A 19,497-nucleotide genomic window follows, 5' to 3' on the forward strand; every position below is an offset into this window, starting at 1 on the left:
ACTAATTAAATACAATTGAAACTCAATGCTCTGAAGTAAAAAGAACTTTGAGCGTGAAGTCAATATTTGCATGATTAGAGAGACTACTTTATGTATCTTTCTTCAAATATCTGAAGTGGGTCATATTTATTCTTCAACCAGGAACAAAAAGAGATTCTTTTTCTTTTGGTCCACAGATGTATTAGATTTTTATCAAGTTTCTTACTGGGAAAGGTTAAGTTAATATTTTGACAACAGATAAAATCTTCAAAGTGAGCCACAAGCTTAAGTGAGGAGAGTTAGATTTTATAGGCTAGAATATCAAGGATAAAGAGTAGAGAAAGGGTTTGCAAGTCATGCAGTGATGATTATTCTTAGTGTAAAGTTTACATCCCTCCATCTCAACAACTCTCTTAACATGTCACCTTGTCCTTTATAGTCAGGTGTTGAAAGAGACCTTAGAGAGTCCAAGAGTTGCAAACTCAACGTGCTTCTTTGGGGTTGTAAATGATTATATCCATCATTTGCAAATAATAGGAGTGATAGAAACCACATGAATTCGAGAGCTTATGCCCTATCTAAAGACGTTCAAACCAATTTAAAATAAATATTGTGTCTTGCAAACAAACCCATCCACAAAATAAACGTGGCCTATGTACCCCCAATTTGCTGCCCTATGACTTAGCCTAACCCAAACAGCAGTTTCTTCCAACCTATTATCCAAGCTTTAGGTCCCTTCTTAAACCTGCCAAGTGGCCATTCACTTCTGTTGGAACAATTCCAGCGACAAGAACTCACCACCTTTGAAGCTGCCAAGTTTTTTGTCAATTATATCAGTGATGGTAGTGAAAGTAGTCTCTTTTGTGGTCGAGGATATTAATAACAATGATTTGTGAACTTTAACAGTAGATTACTCTGATCAGCAAGAGCCCGATAGGCCTCTCTGTTTTGTGATCGTGACTTGAGAGTCTGTCACTGTTGAGGGTTCTAACTCTTTGCTTCAGGGATGATACAATCAGTTCCTTAACTACAAAAAGCATCCTCATATTCGACTATATTATTCCAAGTTTACTTGTATTGCTCATGTTATCTGGTTGATCTTAGAAAGACCCATTTTCCATTAGCATTTGTTTCATCCCAACACATACAAACTGTAGTTTCTGGTGCTAGGCACTGAACTAGGTCCTGGGATACAAGGGAGAAAGGCTCTGCTTTCCTTAGACTTACATTCTAGTTAGGGAAATGGACAAAACACAAAATAATTTAAAAGTTCTCTGAAGGGAATAGAAGCTGAAGAGGCAGACAGGAGCCAGATCATGCAGGGACTTCTAGGCCACCTGGTGTTTGGAGTTTTCTAAGAACATGATGAAAAGCTAAGTGGAAGAATGACATGACTTTAGATATTTTCGAAGAGGAAAAATGCTAACATATAGTGTACAAAATTCAGAAAATACAAGAAATATATTAAAAAGAAAATATATCATGCCAGATACCGTCACCCAGAGCCAAGTATGGAACGGGAGGTATGGTAGAGAGAATTCTGTACTAGCCAGTTCAGGCTCATATAACAGAATACTACACATTAGATGGCTTGAACAGCACACATTTATTGCTTAAGGTTGTGGAGACTGGGAAGTCAAGATCAGGATGCCAAGCAGATCTGGTGTCTGAGGAAGACACTCTTCCTAGTTTGCTTTCTTGTTATATCCTTTCATGGCCAAGAGAGGGCTCTGGTCCTTTCCATATAAGGGCACTGATTCCATCTTAGAGCTCCACCGTCATGACCTAATCTAACCCGAATGACCTCCCAAAGACTCCACCTTCTTATACTATCCCAATGGAGTAAGGGTTCAACATATGAATTCATACAGTCCACATAAGCTCCCAAGACTCTCAACCTCGAGTATACTGTAAGTCTTTTCCCATTCCATGAGCATGGGCAGGAATAGGAATATGAATATGAAGACATCACTCCTGTGATTAGGTTATGTTATATGGCAAGGGTGAAAGGATTTTAGAAATGTAATCAGGGTCCCTAATCAGCTGATTTTAAGTTATTCCAGAGGGAGATTATTCTGGATGGACCTGGCCTAATCAAGTGAGCTCTTTAAAAGAGGGTCTGGTGGGAAGCCTGGGTGGCTCAGTCGGTTGAGCCTCTGCCTTCAGCTGGGGTCATGGTCTCGGGGTCCTGGGGTTAAGCCCCGGGTCAGACTCCCTGCTTGGCGGGGAGTCTGCTTCTTCCTCTGTGCTCTCCCTGTCTCTCTCAAATAAATAAATAAAATCTTAAAAATAAATAAATAAAAGAGGGTCTAGAGATCTTAGACAGAAGTCAGAGATATTCTGATAAAGCAAATAAGCTTTTCCGTTGGCTCTAAGAAGCAAACTGCTGTGTGGAAAGACCCATGCAGCAGGGAACAGTGGGTGGTGTCTAGTTACTAAAGGCCTCAGGCCTACAACTGCAAGAAATTAGATTCTGCCAACAACCAATGAGCTTGGAAAAAGCTCCAGTGAGACTGCAGCCCCTGCCAACACCTTGATTTCAGCCTGGTAAGATCTTCAGCAGAGAACCCCACAAAGCCATGCCTGGACTCCTGTTCCAAAAAAAAAACTGGGTAATAAATTATGAGGTAATAAATTTCTGTTGTTTTTAAGCTGCTAAGTTCATGGGAATTTGTTACACAACAATAGCAAATTAACATGAAGGGAATGACATCTTCCTTTTTTTTTTTTTTTAAGATTTTATTTATTTATTTGACAGAGAGAGACAGCGAGAGAAGAAACACAAGCAGGGGGAGTGGGAGAGGGAGAAGCAGGCTTCCCGCCGAGCAGGGAGTCCAATATGGGGCTCGATCCCAGGACCCTGGGATCATGACCCGAGCCGAAGGCAGACGCTCAACGACTGAGCCACCCAGGCGCCCCTGACATGATCTTCATGAATAAACTGAGGGACAAGAATGGAGAACAGTTAGAGTCCCTGTCATGATCCAAGCAAAAGATAAGGGCAGCTTTGGAGTAGGACGCTGGCAGTAGAAGTAGACGGATTTTAAATAAATTTGGAAGTGAAACAGGGTTTGCTGAGAAATAGGATTTGGAGGAGGAAAGAAAGGAAATAATCAAGAATGATTCTTAGGATTTTGGCATGAGCAAATGAGTGGATGGGTAGTGCTATTTACTAAATCTTGAAAGAAGAGAGGATGGATATTTTGGCCTACAGGGTGGGGTCAGAAGATGGTGCTCAGTTTTAGAAATACTATATTTTGAGGTGCCTGGTTGGCTCAGTGGGTTAAGTGTCCAACTCTTGATTTCGGGTTGGGTCATGATCTCAGGGTCATGAGATTGAACCCTGCATCGGGCTCCGCACTCAGTGAGGAGTTTGCTTCTCTACCTCTTCTTCTCCCTCTGCCCCTCCCCTGCAAAAATAAGTGAATAAATAAATAAAAATAAATAAATAAATAAATCTTTTTTTAAGAAAAGAAATATTGTATTTCACCAAGTTAGTAGTTAGATATACATTACATATATTTGCATATGTATGTGTATAAATATCTATATGCGTATACATATGCATGTATATATATATGAAATATTATTTGTCTTAAAATTAGGATGGTGTATGGTTCATTTTACTTTTTATTGACTTAACAGTAAAAACATGAATTTTAATGATTGTGTAATATTCTGCTGTATATTAATCTCAAGTATTAGCCAGTCCCTTATTCCTCTATTATTGTATGGTTAAACCAGTTTTTATTCTTTTCACTTTTATGAATGATGTCCTAGTAAATATTCTTTTGTAAAATTTATTTTAATACCAGTATAGTTAACATACACTGTTATGTTTCAGGTGCACAATATAGTGATTCAGCACTTCCATACATCATCCAGTGCTCATCACAAGTGCCCTCCTTAATTCCTATCACCTATTTCACCCATCCCCCCACTACCTCTGGTGAGCATCAGTTTGTTCTCTGTGGTCAAGAGTCTGTTTCTTGGTTGTTGTTTTTTCCTTTGCTCATTTGTTTTGTTTCTTAAATTCCACATATGAGTGAAAGCATATGGTATTTGCTTTATGATTCTCAGTATTTAGAGTAAATCACTAGAATTGGAGTTGCTGGGTCTGATGGGTATGAACATTCTTATGATTTTTTAAATTCAAATGTATTAAATCATCTTCTAGTTAGGCGGGACCAATTTACATTCCCTCCAATAGTATATGAGAAGTTGACTTCACTTTCACAACAGTATTTTTGCTAGTAAAAGCATCTTTGCCATTTTAAAGGTGGAAAAAAAAATCATTTCTCTATTAATTTATCACAGCCTGTGTATCTTAAAGGTATGCTCCAACGTTTCATTTTGTTTTCTTTTGTTCTTTCCTGCCTGGCCTGACCCCTCTCACTATATTCCAACTGCATGTGACTGGAGTCAGGGTCTGTTGTTAGTAAGCACCAGGAGGAGATAAGATGATGCCAGTAAGCCAGTCATCCTTTATGAAAATATGGGAAAATATAGATTTCCCAAAATTATTTATAAAATCAGGAAGTCTTGATGTGCCCTCATCCTCAAATTAGTTTCCTTCCAAACACATAGAGTGTAAAATATTTTTTTTTAAAGATTTATTTATTCATTTGAGAGAGCGAGAATGAGAGAGAGTACATGAGACGGGGGAGGGTCAGAGGGAGAGGCAGGCTCCTCGCCGAGCAGGGAGCCCGATGTGGGACTCGATCCTGGGACTCCAGGATCATGACCTGAGCCGAAGGCAGTTGCTTAACCAACTGAGCCACCCAGGCGCCCGAGTGTAAAATATTTTTATGTAGTCTGCAACATATAAAAGGAAGAACAACAAAAAAATGACTTTTAATGTTTTTCATCTTGTTTTTCTACATTTTAAAAATACTATATGGTAGATAATACTATCATCCTTCTGAGCTAAAACTATCAATTAAAATCTCTACAATATATCTCAAGAAGTGGCAACTAAAAATGTATTCAGTGTATTAGGTTGTATACTATTTAATAATGGTTGCCTGTGGGTGATGGGCTTATGATGGGTGGTTGTTATTTTATTTTCATTATTTTTTTGCATTGCATAGATGTTTAATATTGAATATTAGTAGTCCTCTCTAACAATAAAGTCTTTAATAGAACTTTAAATTTTAATGAAAAAACACTTTAAGATGTCTTAGAAAACAATTCCTTGAATTGCTTTAAAAATCAGGAATAAACAGAAGCAACCTAAACATTTGTAAGGATTAAATGGAAAAACTTGAAAAACCAGGCTGTGCAGTGTACTAATTGTATGCTGTTAACACTTGAACTCAAGCCAACAATCGCACTTTTGTAAAACCCCAAACCATCTTTTATTTTTTTAAATTTTTTTTCAAACCACTTTTTAATTATATTTTCAAACACCTTTTGAAAAATGGATCGGGGAAAAACAATTTCAAAAGGACCGTGACTTCCTATTGGTGAAGGGATAAGCCAAGATGTTGTGTGTAGTCAGAAAGCTTGGCTTTCAGAGGGAAAGAAAACCTGTCACAACTCAGCATCAAGCACAAATGTTAGTTATTAAAGGGCATTTGCAAACCACATTAGAAGTTCTACAGGCGTCTCTTTATTAATGATAGTATCTATTGTTTGAATTTTTTCTACGTGCTGGGTAGTCTGCTATGTGCTGTACATGCGCTCTCTTTGTGAAGACTTTAAAGGATTTTTTTTTTTTTTTAGTTATCCAATTTTATGAATGAGGAAGTAGGCCAGAGAAAGAGCTTGGCTAAGATCACCCTTTGGTCAACAATAGGGTAGGGTTTAATCTCAGGATTGTTTTATCCTAATGCTTGCTCTTAGCTATTGTAATAGCTATCTGCCATCTAATCTAAACTGCTTTTCTTCCAGCTATAAACAATTGACTCTCCACTGCTTTCAAGAATAGCTGTCACTGAGTCAGACTACATGCAACTTGCTTCTCTGTCATTTTGCTTCTAATCATCGCTCTTCGCTACAGCACTTGCTGAGTGCACAATCTCGCTCACTGGCCCACTTTGCTTCAAGCTGGAAACCCCATGTTCTTCCTTTGACCCCCAAAGCACAACTAAACATTAGAGTGACACTTTATTGGGTATTGGAGGTTGGAAGAGAAGAAATGGTGAAGGTGATTTCTGCAAAAAGCTGGAAACAGTATTCAGTATACGTAGATTTGGTATCAGTCACCGCTGTTCCTAAGAACTTACCCACAATTCCTCAACACAGGGGATTTCTTTCTCAGACTCAGGCCTCTTGACACATTGCTGGAACCTTTGCTTTTCTTCTGCAGCCTCTTCTAATAACCTCCATCTGGCTTCCAACTCTCCAACATGTCCGGGAACTGGGAAGGTTGCACAGCTGTTGAGCTCTCCATTCCCACCCCCCTCCCCCCGCCACCCATTCCAGACCAGGCTCTGGCCCTAGGTCTGTACTGAGTAACTCACTAAGATATTCTGTGAAGGATAGTGCCATCCACTCAGGAGCTCCACCTTCACCTTTACAAAGGATTGGCTGCAGATTTGAAATGACATCTTTTTCTCTAGCCTCTCCTGAATCAAACGCTTCCACTCCAACAACCTCAGCAAACTTTATATATTAGTCAGAGAAACAGAATCATAGGAAATATATATAAAAATATATATAAAAATATAAATATATATAATAAAATATAAAATATATATAAAATATCTCCAAAGAAACAGAACCATAGAAAATATATATAAAATATTATATATTATTTATACACATTATATATGTTTTATATATATGTACATAAAAGTAATACATAAAAATATATATAATTTATCTCTCTATCTGTAGATATTTATTTTTAAAAATTGGTTCATGTAATGTGGGAGCTGGCACCCCCAGAAATCCACTGGGCAAGCTGGCAGCCTGGACATTCAGGTGAGAATTGATGTTGCCGTCTTTAGTCTTAAATCTGCAGGGCAGGCCAGGCAAGCTGAAAAAGTTTCTGTGTCCCGGTCTTGAGCCCTAATTTCTTCTTCTTCAGAAAATTTCAGTCTTGGGGCGCCTGGTTGGCTCATTCAGTTGGTTAAGCATCTGCCTTCGGCTCAGGTCATGATCTTGGGGTCCTTGGGTCGAGCCCCACATCAAGCCCCACATTGACAGGGAGTCTGCTTTTCCCCCTCCTGATGCCCCTCCTCACCATTCATGCTCTCTCTTGCTCTGTCTCTCTCAAATAAATAAATAAAATCTTAAAAAAAAAAAGAAAATCCCAGTCTTGTCTGTTAAGACCTTCAACTGATTGACTAAGACCTATCCACATTAATGGAGGGTAATTCGATTTACTCAACATCCACAGATTTAAATGTTTATATCATATAAAAATTACCTTCACAGCAACATCCCAATTGGTATTTGACTAAACAACTGGGAATATCACCTAGCCAAGTTGACACATAAAATTAACCATCACATTCTAGATGTTTGAATTCCTGTTATGTGCCAGGCCCAAACATGGTCTTACCGTCAGTGTGCTTAAAGATTAGTTGGAAATTTTTGCCTGTAGTTCTTTGAAATGGCCCATACTATCAGAAAGATCCACTTACCCATTATGCCCTCAACCCCTGTATGCAGTACCATCAGATTTGCAGAATTGGGGTGAGGGCTAAGACTTCCAATGGCGGCTTTGGCTTTATTGTGTTAAGAGTAAGGAAACACCGTCACCCTAGGGAAATTCTGGACATGATGCCAGTTATTCCAGGCAAACAACAACATTTATGATTGTGGAGGAGCCTTGTTAGCTACTGAGAAGAAACTGTCTTCAGGTGTAATGGTGATGGTTGTGTGGCATGATGGAGATGGACAGTCCTAAGCTGAAAATCCCAGAGTTGGGCAAAGCTCTACAATGTTGAACAAAACCTTCCTTTTTTCCTTTCATTGCCTATAAAATAAGAGTGATTTTTTTCAGAGCTTTAGTAAGGTCAAATGAAAAAAATATATAAATTTTCCAGCAGCATGTTTCATACTGTTTAAATGGTAGTTTTCTTTTGAGTCAAGGCTGAGTCACAAGAAATTAAAACTGACCCAATCATAGTCAGAAGAAGATAGAGATGATAATGATTGGGCAAGCGGCAACACCCAGAGTCCAGGCTTCATGGAGATGGACTTGGTCCCAGAAAGTCAAGAGTCAAGGTTTTCTCTCTCTCCCTGCTTCCCCAAGGTCTTTCATTTTCACTCTTCCCTGTAAGTCTTTTCCATTCTCAACTATAGACTAGTTTCTTTCCTTACCCATTAGTTTGCTCATGGCTTTTGTTGTTATGACTTCAATGAGGCTCTAACTCTACAGTCTTTGATCTTCAGAATTCATCTCTTCATTGTGATTGCCCAGACTGTCTTCCCATGGAAGAGCAGCTCTTGAGTCAAGTGTCAGGTGAGACCGCATCCTACAGTCTGCTCAAGGAAAGGCTCATGAAGAACCGTATGCCAGCATAGGCCACTCTGTGGGGATGGAAAATATGTAGACTTGGATGACATCCCCAGACATGCCCACCACTTGTAGCTGCAGTGAAATCATATCACCTTGAACTTACTCAGACTCAAACCCCATATAAAGTATAGGATGTGCCTCCATTACTGTCACCTAAACCTCGCAATAAGTAAGTCTACTAAAATAATAGAGCTTAATCTGAATAAGAACTAAAAAGTAGAGTATACCAACAAGCAAACAGAAACACTGTGTAATTCCCCATCCATATCCCATTCCCCACTAAGGTTTCATAACTATCTTAAAGGCAATGTGGTTTGAGTGTCCAAATATCTGCATATAGACTTTCCTTTTGTTTTTCTTTAAAACATACTTTAATGTTCTTAAGCACTTCTGTACATGTTGTGTATACACAAAACCATGCATACCATGTATATGGATGATTTAATAATTTTTTCAATCAAATTTGGCAATATATGTTTCTTAGTGCTTCCTTGTTGACTTAAAAATTGTCTTTATGGGGGCACCTGGGTGGCTCAGTCGGTTCAGCATCCGACTCTTGGTTTCCACTCAGGTCCTAATCTCAGGATCATGAGGTCGAGTCACATGTCTGGCTCCGCACGCAGCTGGCGGGGGGGGAGGGTGGGATGTGTTTGAAGATTCTCTCCCTCTGCCTACCCCCCCAACTCACGCACCTTCCCCCCCGCCAGAATGAATAAATGAATCTTTAAAAAAAAATCGCCCTTATGTAAGCTGGCACTCCATGTGGTGACATTATCGTTGGTCATTCCAAATGGAATACAATTATTCTGAGTTATAGATGGTGCTGATTGATATTTGATCTGATTAGTTTGGTTAATTATATTGCTAAAACAGGATCTTACTAAATTTAATTTAAAAGACTTATCTAAGGTTTATGCAACTAATTCGTTTTAGAGCCAAAATATTTGACTCCTGTACGTGCGCTTCCCTTCCCGAATTTATCATCTTCCTGTAAGATTTGCTATGTTCCACAGTCATGGACTACCGAGTTATATGAAAAATGTAGGCTGTTAGTAGCCAAGAACTGCAAAACAGGAAAACATGGCTATCTCAGGAAAAGGCATTGCTAGTAATGGACAGAGAGTGCAAAACTTATTCCGTGTTCATGGGAATATATGTTCATATGTACCATCTTTTAACAGGGGACACAAAATATGTAATTAGTTGGATAAATCTGCATATTCATATGAACTTTAAAAATGCTTAGATGCCATCTTTTCATTTTCTGTCATCTACAGTATTGTTGATAACCACCAAATTAGATATGGTATTAGTTTTTGACTTTCTGTGAAATTCTACGAGTATTGTTCTTTTTTTTTTTTTTAAAGATTTTATTTATTTATTTGACAGAGAGCGAGCACAAGCAGGGGGAGCTGCAGGGGGAGAGGGAGAAGCAGGCTCCCCGCTGAGCAGGGAACCCGAGGTGGGGCTAGATCCCAAGATCCTGGGATCATGACCTGAGTGGAAGGCAGATGCTTAACAACGTCTGAGCCACCCAGGCGCCCCTATGAGTATCGTTCTTATTAAGACTTGCAGCATTAGAAATCACTGCTTTTGAACTCATCCATGAGTTTTCTGTGGACAGATGCAGAAATTTAAGCAGTAACAAAACTCAGTTGCTTTACTAAAGTGCTGGATTGCATGATTTTAAACCAGGGACAAAGAGAAAAGAGGAAGAGTTTTATTGAATAAAACTGTCTATTGCCTTTCCAGCACACAGCTGATGGAGAAATGCTTGTACAGCTATTTGTAATAACATGGAAGGCATGCCTAGTATTTGATAATGGTTATATAAGTTTTTCTTGTTTTCAGAATGGTTCTCAAAAAGTTTATATAATATGCCTGAAGACTATACCAGGAAGGAAGCATTTCAGAAACGATTGAAGCTGCTTTTGTATGTGCACAAGCATGTGAGCGTGTTCATGTGGCCTGTGTACACGTGTATGTATATGATTCATACATCTCTTTGCACGAAATATTTTGAGGTACCACAGGCTGTCATTCTGGATAAAAAGCCACATCAGATTACAATCAGTTAATAGGTCAGATGCTACATAATGCTCTCTTCAGCTCAGATTTCTTGAAAGAGTTTACTGTACAATTCCTAAAGAAATGGTCTCTGTAATGTTTTACATTTGAAAACTAAAATTTAAAAAATTATCAAAATTAAAACTACAGGAATTAAAACACAAAGGTATGGCTACCTTTCAGCATTACTGATCTTGTTTCTGTCTGAGGTCTCTTTTATAGGTCAGATGTTCTTCCTTCTCCAACAAGACTCAGCTGAGGCTTACCTAATAGCTTGCTGTAATTGAACCAACCACCTTAGTTTGAAACGACATAAACACTAAGCTTCGATGAATGGAAATTAGTTATTTGTGTTAAGGCCCTTTTTATTTCCTGGTTGAAAGCAACCACTACAAATTAACTAGTCATCCTAACAAGAAAATACTCATATTGTTTTTATTAGGTGTGATTATAATCCATTCTTGTCCCATTATACCATGACATAAGTATCTTTGAATGAGTAGAACTATATTGAGGAACTTTCTGGAAGAATGGAAGATGATAACTTGAGGCCCCTCTTGAGATCTTTTGGAAGAATTTGGTGGGTGAGAAAACAGTGGTTAAGAGCGTGGGCTTTGGTATCACACCAGAGTAGGACCTCTCTAAGCTTCTCAAGGACTTCTTTTTGATTTTCTCTAAAATGGGATTAATAATAGGTCCTGCCTCAGATGCGCCATGTGAAGTATTTAGCAGATGTATTCGTTTCCCTGTTGCAGTTGTATCAAATTACCAACAAGTGAGTGGCTTAAAACAACACAAATTTATTATCTTATAGTTCTGGTGGTCTGAAGTTCAAAATGCATCTCACAAGGCTAAAGTCAGTATGTGGGTAGGGCTGCTTTTCTTTCTGGAGACTCTAGGGAAGGATCCATTTTCTTGCCTTTTCCATCTCCCAGTAGCCAGCAGTGGCCAGTCAAGTCTTTCCCATCACTCAGCCACCGACTCTCCAGTCTCCCTTCTCTACTTAATGAGAACCCCTGTGATCACACCGGTCCCATCAGGATAATTTCCTATCTCGAGGCCAATTAATTAGCAACCTTAATTCCTCTTTGCCATGTAAGTAGGGTCACATGTTCCCAGGTTCCAGGGATTAGGACAGGGACACTTTTGGTCTTCCTACCACAGCAGAGTACCTGCCACTAAGTAAACACACAGAGGATGTTAGTTTTTGCTGTTCTTAATCCCCCAAAAAGGAAGCAACCCTCTCTGAATGGTTTTTGTTGTTAAAGAGGATGCCATCTGACCAATGTCCCAGAAACCAGATAAGCACAAAGCCCTCCCACACTGCATTTCAGTACCTTTTACAAACATCGTTCTGGCATTCTGCCTTTAAAGCTGTGAAAGAACAGGGTTGTTACGTCTGACCTCAGTACACATGGTCTACGGCTTTCCTGTTCTCTTGCTACACTTCTTTCTTGAGGATACTTTCTGTGAGGGTATCAACTCACCTATATGTAGCTGACTCCCCCCAAGTAGAACTCTCTGTCAAGCCTAAAGCACCGCGTGTCCAGCTTGAGCTGGGAAGCTCCTCCTTAATCTTCTCTGTGTCCCAGAAAATATCTCCAGAATTCAAGTGACCATTTTTGACTCAAAATATCCTTAATCCCTGCTGGTTGCCAGAGTGGCCCTACTCTTCCTGACATGCACACGTGAACATGGACTCCTTCCCACCCTCACAAGTGCCCTCCAAGTTCAAGCTTCTTGTGCCCTTGTCAGGACTATAGGCAGAGCCTCCTAACTGTCTCGTGCTTTCCTTCCTTCACTGATTTGTGCCTCCATCCCCAGGAAGCCTCAGGTCCTTCCTTTCCATTCCTTTGGCCTCCATCTTTGTCAGCACACTGAAGGGCTCAGGGAATTCTTTTTAAGCACCTACCATTTGCAGACATTGTACTTAGACATTGTACATGCATGATCTCATTTAATCCTAATGTAATGCCCTGGCAGGAAGGTGTATTTTCTCCTTTTTCATTAGTGAGGCCGGGGGAGGCTAAAGAGCTTTATATAACTCAGCCAAAGCTACACAGTCAGTGACAGAGAGAATTCAAACTCAGATGTATCTGATTTCAGAGACCCTGGCTCTACCACTATACCCTGGAGCCTGCCATTTGACTTTGTTTTTAAGGCTTCTGTTTTATGAAGGCTCGCTGGAGTTTATGTATTTTAGTGGCAAATCTTCCAGTAGCCTAATGACAAACATATCGTAGTTTGGTCATCTTGGTGGTGGTTTCTGAGGACAACTTGAGGACTGCTATATGTATTATTTTTTTTTTAAATCAGAGATCTAGGACTTGTCAAACCTCTGCCTTTGACATGGCTCGCAGATTAATCCAGGTGCAGTTCTTATATCTGCATAAAAAGAGGGGTGGTGTGGGAAGGAAGGCATTTGTCCATGTGTGGGTGGCTTTTACCCATGTTAAATTAGGGCATTTGTGGAGTTAAATAATCCTGATAAGTCTGTTCCCTTTCCATTAGAGATCAACTCTCAGTGACAAGCCAAAGCATGCTTTTCTTCTTTTACCAAAACACCCACAAAGGAAACAGAAACCAGTTTAGCAACTTTGTAAGTGGGTGCAAAGGATTCCTATAAATAAAGCCTCCCATTGTGCCACTCTAGTCATGCTAGGTTTGGAATGCTGATGGTTTATGTTGTCCTACTCTGAACTCCTACTGACAACCTAGTGAATTAGCTCTAGCCAATTTTGATACTTCTTAGAGGTGACCTTAATTATAAACAATACTCTGTGAATAGACTTTGTCCCCCCTCCACCACTGCTCTTCATCCTTTCCTAATTGGTTACTTTCCTGAAGAGAGAAAAAAATAATATAACTCAAACTAGGTGATCTTAGTAATAGGAAGAGTGTTGTCTGGCACATTAAGAAGCTTTGTTGTTTATTTATAAAAAGTATAAAAGCAAATACTATACAGAGGAGGTCAATTTTGGCAACACTTTTTTATTCACATGGTGGCTTTTCCCTTTATTGATGATGGAACCGTAGAATCTGAAAAGCTGTAAGAAATGGGGCGCCTGTCTGCCTTCAGCTCAGGTCATGATCCTGGGGTCCTGGGATTGAGCCCCATGTCAGGCTCCCTGCTCAGTGGGGAGTCTGCTTCTCCCTCTCCCTCTCAAATACACACACACTCTCTCTCTCAAATAAATAAAATCTTAAAAAAAAAAAGCTGTAAGAAATGGACTTTAGTAATATAAGGAAATATCCTTACAAACCTTATTACTTCTTTTATAGGTAGGAAAATGCAAACAAAATCAACTACTGAATGTGGTTCTTAGATTTTTGTGTAGTTGTGAAAGCTAAATGTAGCAGAAGAAATTGACCTTTACTTCAGAATTAAAAATGCTGTCTGGAGTCATTACTGGGTCAGTAGTCAAATTGGAATACAGACAACAGATCATATAAAAGTGTTATGTCAATGTGAAATTGAAGTTAAAAACAGCTCTGTGGTTATGTAAAAACATCTGTATTCATAGGAAGTATACATAAGTATTTAGGGACAAAGGGCCATGATGCATGTAACTTATGCTCAGATGGTTCAGCAAATATGCACATTGTGTGTGTGTGTGTGTGTACATACATAAATATCACAGAGAAAGAAAACACAAATGTAAAAGAAAAGGAATAAAATATTAACAGTAGTTGAATCTAGATAAAGAATAGTGAGAAAACATTTGTCCTAAGCAATATTAATTCACATCTTTGAGCAAATGATGCTTGAATCTAAATTTCTAGCCAAAAAGATTATAATTAACAATAGACCTATAAATTCAGCTGTTTACTAAACATATCCATTAGGATATTCCACAGGTATTTCAAAATCAACCTTTCCTCAGTTGGTTTTATTAGGTCCCTTTTAACCTGAGTTCCTTCATTGTTCTCTCTTACCAAACTAGATTATTTCCTCTACCTCCCCTACCACATCTCCCCCACCAACACAGCTACACTCTCTCAAGGAATCCTGTTCTATTCTATACTATTCTACCTGTAGTCTCTTCAGCAGATCTACTCTTTCAGCCCTCACTGCATTTATTCAGCTTCAATATCACAATGGATTATAATCACCTCCCAGGTGGTCTTTTGCATTCAGAATGTGTCCCCCTCCAATCCATCTCCTGTATTGCGGATAATTTCATCTCTTAATGCTCTGCTTAAAAGTCTACGTGTCTCTCTAGGAGTGCCTGGGTAGCTCAGTTGGTTAAGCCACTGCCTTCGGCTCAGGTCATGATCCTGGAGTCCCGGGATCGAGTCCCACATTGAGTCCTGCATCCGGCTCCCTGCTCAGTGGGGAGTCTGCTTCTCCCTCTGACCCTCCTCCCTTTCATGCTCTCTGTCTCTCATTCTCTCTCTCTCAAATAAATAAATAAAATCTTAAAAAATAAAATAAAAAGTCTACGTGTCTCCCTATTGCCCTCAGATTGAAATCCACATCCTCAGTATAATTTACAAGGCACATGAAGGCGCGGGTTCTTGTTTATTTCTCTCATCTTATATCTCTTCTCTCTCTTTGCCCAAATTTTTCTTGCCCTCTCCCTTACCATGCTACAGTCACACTTCACTTTCAGCTGAAGGTTTCTCTAGCCGCCAGGCCTTTGCCCATGTTAGTCTCTCTGCCCTGAACAGTTAGTTTCGTTTTCCCCTGCTTACAACAACTTGTTGAACACATAATCCTATTTGCCTGATTTATTCTTCCTTTAAATCTCAACTTAAATGACATTCCCCTAGAGAACATTCATGACACTCCAAGTCTGATCAAATCAAAATTAAAATCAAAATAACAAAAAAATTGGATTATTATGAATACATTTTTGAAACTAGCATAAAGTGTGTACATATTCATTCAGTCAAGGTTTTCCACAGATACTCATTGAACACCTGTTATATGTCTAGCAACTTCTGGTTGGGTCATTGGACAGATATTTATTGACCTCCTACAATGTTACAGACGGCATTTTGGATGTGAAGACTTGAACATTCTTAGAGCTTAAATTCTAGTGGGGGTGACTATTCAGAAACATAGAAATGTATAATGTCAGTTAGTGATAAACGTCATGAAAGGAAACCATACATGAGGTGCTTCCTTGGGTACTGGAGTCTCTAGTGAAGAGGTGTATGAACAGGGACCTAAATATAATGACGAAGCAAAGTCAGGCCAATGTCTGGGAAGAACATTCTAAGAAAAGGGGAGCCTCAAGTGCAAAGGCCTTAGGCCAGGAGAATGCTTGGTGTGTTCAAGGAACAGCCAAGAGGCGTGTGTGTGTTACACTCAGTGAGCAAGAAGATAAGGATGGAAGGGAGTTGTTAGGGCCAGATCCTGTGATGGTGAACAGTGAATCCACTCTGTCAGGTCTAATTTAGTCTGAGTATCAATTTTAATTGTCCTCATGATTTTGTACTTAGACTGAGAACACAAACTGGAGTGCATGCATTAGTGGGGAAAAGGGATATTGAGGACCAAGGACAACACGAGGGAGTCTCTCAAGTGCAAAGATGTTGCCCTGAGAATTACTGAGCCAGAACTGTTAGACCCTGGAGAACTGGACAGGTATCAGAAAGGTGAGAGCAGGTGGAGAAAAGTCTTTGTCCTGTGTAAACTAGCATCGCTGGTCAGACAGCCTGACACCCCAGTCTCTTCTCTTTGCCCCTTTCCATCCCCACTCTTTCCTGATTGTTCCAAAATTAACTTATCTGAAGTCTAGGATCCTTTCTAGCCTTTGGATAGTGATGGAGATGTACTATAGCAGTGACTTTTGTCAGGAAGTGTAATACATTGTTTTAAAAACTAAAGTAATGAATTCCAGTTTTTACATCAGTTTCTAGCCACATGGCCTAAATAGACCAAATATAGTATAATTTTAATGTACATACCTGTGTATGGTAAAAAAAAATGTACAAACAAATAAACAAAAGTTCATTCTATTTTTTCAAGAGAGCTGCTTTTTTCCAGGATTGATTTATATGACTGAAAGATCTTGAATTATTTTCTAAAATGATATGTATTCCATTTTCTTTTCTTATTAATCAGTCTCTAATCATTTCATCATTTTTCTCTTTCATTTTCTTCTACTTGATCTTTGTTGTTTCCCCTTCTCGATGTCCATAATCCTAAAGATTTTCTTCCTTTGGCTGAAAAAAAAATTTTTTTTTTAAAGATTTTTTTTATTTATTTATTTGAGAGAGAGAATGAGATAGAGAGAGAGCATGAGAGGGGGGAGGGTCAGAGAGAGAAGCAGACTCCCTGCTGAGCAGGGAGCCCGACGTGGGACTCGATCCCGGGACTCCAGGATCATGACCTGAGCCGAAGGCAGTCGCCCAACCAACTGAGCCACCCAGGAGCCCAAAAAAATTTTTTTTCTGATAAGCATACAATTTTCAAGTTTATGCAAAATAAATGTAAGTAAAGGTAGAAGAAAAACTGGAGCAGAACATCATATAGAAATGAGGACAGTATACTTAAGGTACATTATTCATATTCAGTGAAATTTTATAATTAATAATTATAATAATTTATAAAGTAAAAAGTTAAAAATATATACTATTAGGCAGTCTCCAAAGCACCATTGATGTAAATATTTTAATCAGACATTAACTTTAATGTATTTCTTTTAGAGTATTATAATTTTCACATACTATATAGCCTGTTATGTGTATAACCATTCATTTTCTTCTACAGACATTATCATAAGATCTTGAAATCCAGCCTAAAACTCATTTGTCACTATGATCTGCACTTTTTTCTTTTATTTCTTTTCTGTATCTCTTCTCTTGATAATTTTGAATTTTCTGAATCAGACAGTTAAGAAAAGCTTTTTTTAGAATATGAAAACACTAATTTAAAAAGATATATGCACCCCCTATGTTTACTGCAGCATTATTTATAGTAGCCAAATTATGGAAGCAAACCAAGTGCCCATTGATGGATGAATGGATAAAGACATGGAATACTACTCAGCCATAAAAAAGAATGAAACCTTGTCATTTACAGCAACATGGATGGATCTAGAAGGTATAATGCTAAGTGAAATAAATCAGGGAAAGACAAATACTATATGATCATTCATATGTAGAATTTAAGAAACAAAGGAAAAAAGAGACAAACCAAACAACAAACTCCACTATAGAGAACAAACTTGGCTGGCCAATGAACTCACAAGTGTAGGTAGGGTGCTACACGAGGGGCAAGTCTTTCACTAACCCCACAAGGGTCTCTGGCCCAATGAGTGAAGTTTGATAGTAACTGTTATTACAAGTAAGAAAAAAAGAAATAGAGAACAAACTGTTGGGTACCAGAAGAGAGGTGAGTGGGGAGATGGGTGAAATAGGTGACAGGGACTAAGTCTACATTTAACGTGATGAGCACTGAATAATGTATAGAATTGCTAAATCAATATATTGTACACCTGAAAATAATATAACACTATGTTAACTATATTGGAGTTAAAATTAAGAAAAAAATAAAACATAAAAATATGAAATAAAATAAAAGGTTAAAAAAAAATGTTGAGTATAGTTCATGCATGGTATTACAGCTTCAGGTGTACAACATAGTGATTCAACAACTCTCTACATATGCTATGCTCACAAGTGTAGCTACCATCTGTCACTATGCCATTCTATTACAATATCATTGACTGTATTCCCTGTGCTGTGCCTTTCATCCCCATGACTTATTCATTCCATAACTGGAAGCCTGTGGCTTCCACTCCCCTTCACCCATTTTGCCCATTCCCCCTACTCTCCTCCCCTCTGGCCACCATGTTTCTTCTCTGTATTTATAGGTCTGATTCCGCTTTTTGCTTGTTTGTTTATTCAGGCTTTGTTTTGAAAAGTTCATCCTAAGAAATTTCTGCATTATAAAGACTGTTATATAAACATGGCTTATCTTGACGTGGAAGGCAATATGTGAGACATCGACACATACTTGTATAGCTCTCTCGTCATAATGATAATTTAACAAGCTAGTGTTTATTGAGTACTTATTACATGCCAAGTACTGTTCTAAGTACTTGTATGTATGAAATCTTTTAATCCTTCTAGCAGCCTTATGAGGTAGGAAGTGTTAAAATCTTGGTTTCATAGATGATAAAACTGAGAGGCAGAGAGGTCGATGATTGATCTCAGACCTCATGTCTGGAAGGTGGAGAAACAGAGATTTGAACCCAGGCAGACTGGCTCTGGAACCTTAACTGTTCCTCACTCTGCAACCTTTGCATTCACTGATGTAGCCCAGCCAAGACAGGAGGTACGCTGACTACTGAGTACAGATTGCTGAGGAATGGAACAGGAGGGAAGAATAGAATGGAAAACATGCTCCCTGCTTAATATGTGACATTTTTCCTAAGAGAAAAAGCACAGAACTATGAGAGACTTCTTTTCTTTAGTCACAAAGTATGTTCACAAGAAGGAAGAAAATGTAAAAGGCCGTGTGTATCAGATGGCTGAATCAGCACAGTAACCCCTGTGCTTAGCACAGGCTTGCCTCAAACTGGTCGACGCTCAGGAAACAACACTAAGTTTTATTACATGCTCCGTGATTTGCTTTAGTTAAAGCTCTTTTATGCATGCTAAACTTACAGGAATTTTGTGAGGTACTTCTTTTCCCATGAGGCCTAACACTTAAAATACCCAACAATAAGGGGTACTATAAGCAGTTCAGAATTTCTTTTAAGAACACCATCTTTGTTCAAAAAAAAATTAAACACTTGATAAGTAACTTTTCTCCTAGAGAAGCTAGATGTTTTCTCTGGACCAGGGAAAGTGTTCTTGGTCTTTTGCAGAGTGCATTTTGAAAAGGGTGCACACTTGCAATCACATCTCAGGTTAAGACTGTATCCTTGGCATTGTAATGTGATTCTAGCAAAAGTACTTTTATAATCCTACCTGCCAACAATTAACATCTATAAATAGGAAGATCACATGACTCCAAAATT

The 19,497-nt window shown here is 38.7% G+C and overlaps 1 protein-coding gene and 1 pseudogene across 2 annotated transcripts in view; both read left to right on the forward strand.

Annotated features, from left to right (window-relative positions):
* OXR1 (oxidation resistance 1) overlaps positions 1-19,497 on the forward strand; it is a 355,094-nt gene that overhangs the window by 211,711 nt on the left and 123,886 nt on the right. The window lies entirely within an intron of this gene.
* On the forward strand, positions 17,677-17,818 carry LOC123324732 (annotated as a pseudogene).

The sequence above is a fragment of the Neomonachus schauinslandi genome, chromosome 4 (genome assembly GCF_002201575.2).
Source record: "Neomonachus schauinslandi chromosome 4, ASM220157v2, whole genome shotgun sequence".
NCBI lineage: Eukaryota > Metazoa > Chordata > Mammalia > Carnivora > Phocidae > Neomonachus > Neomonachus schauinslandi.